Source organism: Oncorhynchus tshawytscha, unplaced genomic scaffold (genome assembly GCF_018296145.1).
Source record: "Oncorhynchus tshawytscha isolate Ot180627B unplaced genomic scaffold, Otsh_v2.0 Un_contig_3889_pilon_pilon, whole genome shotgun sequence".
Classification (NCBI taxonomy): Eukaryota; Metazoa; Chordata; class Actinopteri; order Salmoniformes; family Salmonidae; genus Oncorhynchus; species Oncorhynchus tshawytscha.
In genome coordinates this window covers 1-2,661 of record NW_024604100.1, presented here as the reverse complement: position 1 = coordinate 2,661, position 2,661 = coordinate 1, and the positions used below count along the sequence as shown (strand labels likewise).

The 2,661-nt window shown below is 43.9% G+C and overlaps 1 non-coding gene and 1 pseudogene across 1 annotated transcript; both read right to left on the bottom strand.

The window, feature by feature from the left end:
* Positions 1-243: 243 nt before the first annotated feature.
* LOC121841959 lies at positions 244-372 on the bottom strand (annotated as a pseudogene).
* Positions 373-1,029: 657 nt separating this feature from the next.
* Positions 1,030-1,101, bottom strand: trnat-ugu. The gene has a single exon. It is a non-coding gene; the product is annotated as a tRNA-Thr (tRNA).
* Between the last annotated feature and the right edge of the window lie 1,560 nt (positions 1,102-2,661).

Sequence of the window (2,661 nt, the reverse complement as noted above, 5' to 3'; positions counted from 1 at the left end):
GTCTTGGTGCACTATGTAAAGTGAAAGTGAGTCTGATTAACAGCTGTTGCATTTTCACCATTTAGATAAGCATCTTTGTGTCACTCAAAAAGTGGAAGAAATTGCATATACTGCAGCCATAATTTGTAGCACAGATTGTTGGATGAAATACAAACTAAACTTGCTTACTTATTTCAAAGCAAGGGCACATATTTCAGCCTTGTGGGAATAAACGGACAAAGAGTTGACAAAGGCAGTGACAAAAGCTTACAGCACCTGGTATTCCCAGGAAGTCTCCCATCCAAGTACTAACCAGGCCCGACCCTGCTTAGCTTCTGAGATCAGACGAGATCAGACGAGATCAGGCGTACTCAGGCCGGTGTGGTCGTAAGCGGAGGAAGGAATAAGTTCCAGTCATTGTCAGCAGAGAACTGGAAGGAAAGGCGGCCAAAGGAGGTGTTGGCTTTGGGGATGACCAGTGAGATATACCTGCTGGAACGCGTGCTACGGGTGGGTGTTGTTATCGTGACCAGTGAGCTGAGATAAGGCGGAGCTTTACCTAGCATAGACTAAAAAGATGACCTGGAACCAGTGGGTCTGGCGACGAATATGTAGCGAGGGCCAGCCGACTAGAGCATACAGGTCGTAGTGGCCATATCAATACAATTGACCCTTTCTTTACACTGTTCTAATGAAAGTACATTTCCATAATATCATCTAGCTTCCATAAACGTCGAACAAGGCTTGAACCCAGGATTGAACCCATGTGCTTCAGTTTACAAAAACAGATGACTTAGCACATCTATTTCCTTTTTAAAATGTCAACATTCTGGAAAGTACAGTTGTGCAAAAGCTAATTTCACAACTAAATATACTCATCAGAAAATTTGGGGATTATCTTCAGAGCGCATGCATTTCAAGTATTAGCTCTACCGTAGAGGCACATCCCCTTACTATATAATAGCAGGGTTGCCATTTTGAGAAAACTTTTTTTTTCTTCAAAGTGCTCCAGTGAAAGAACCTTCCCATGGTACCAGCTATCTTTCAGTAAGGCACGGATGGGATTTGAACCCATGATCTTCGGTTTACAAGACCGACGCCTTACCGCTTGGCCACCATGCCACTCTATGCTGCAAGATATTTATCAACATTCTGGAAAGTAGTAGTTGTGTAATGTGAATTTGGCACACAAATAACATCTCTGTTTCGTGTGAGAATTTCAACATTCTGGAAAGTAGGAGTTGTGTAATGTGAATTTGGCACACAAATACTCAGTGGAGAACCTTGGGATTGAACCAAGGACCTCATACTAAAATAGCATGCACTCCCCCTCTGAGCTTCGATCCAATTTTATTTGCAGATAAAATGCAATATTAATACAATGTACTTTTTATATACACCACTCCATTGAAACTACAATGAAATGATAGCAGCAATTCTAAATACAAGCAAGTATGGACAGTCATCTAACCCATGAACTTCAGTTTTTGAAAATGATGCAATTGAAGTTGGCAACCATGCCACTTCTGTTACATAAATGTACGAACAGGGATTGAACACATGTTCTTCAGATTACAAGAGCAAATTATTTAGCACGTCTCTGCTTCCTGCTGAGAATTTCAACATTCTGGATTAGCAAATTAACACTGTATTCAGAGTGAAGATATCTAGAACAGCGTAATTACGGCTCCTCCGCTGGTTCGTACGGAACTGCAGGCAAAGAGGCCGTTACAATCAATACACCACTTATATATAGAACAGAAAGTAGGTTGATTCTGGAAGATCGGATCTTTGGATTGGTTCAGCTGGGGTGTAGTCTGTAGTCTTCCGCCATTGGCTCAGTTGTCTGTCCGTCATCGTAGAATCCTCTTCGGGCACACAATGTTCAGCTACAAAGGAGATTATGTGTGTGTGCGCTGGTTTTGGCAATTAGTGTAATGCGGGAGCTATCCTGTAGGGGACCCCATAAGCTTTACTTTGAGTTGTAGCCCTGTATTAACAATAGTTTGGTCACCTGTATAAGAAATAGCATTTCTCTACAAAACCCTCTCTTCACGTCTCACCAGAGACGTGACACAACAACTAGATTCAGACAAAGAGAAACTTCTCCCAAGGGGACTATGAAATAAGGCACGGTATTAAACAGAAATAGATATATATGTATTACCATCATGTTCTCCATAATTCCCATGATTAAAGTGGCTGGAGTAGAGTCAGTGTCATTGACAGTGTGTTGGCAGTAGCCACTCAATGTTAGTGGTGGCTGTTTAACAGTCTGATGGCCTTGAGATAGAAGCTGTTTTTTCAGTCTCTCGGTCCCAGCTTTGATGCACCTGTACTGACCTCGCCTTCTGGATGACAGCGGGGTGAACAGGCAGTGGCTCGGGTGGTTGATGTCCTTGATGATCTTTATGGCCTTCCTGTAGCATCGGGTGGTGTAGGTGTCCTGGAGGGCAGGTAGTTTGCCCCCGGTGATGCGTTGTGCAGACCTCACTACCCTCTGGAGAGCCTTACGGTTGAGGGCGGTGCAGTTGCCATACCAGGCGGTGATACAGCCCGCCAGGATGCTCTCGATTGTGCATCTGTAGAAGTTTGTGAGTGCTTTTGGTGACAAGCCGAATTTCTTCAGCCTCCTGAGGTTGAAGAGGCGCTGCTGCGCCTTCCTCACGATGCTGTCTGTGT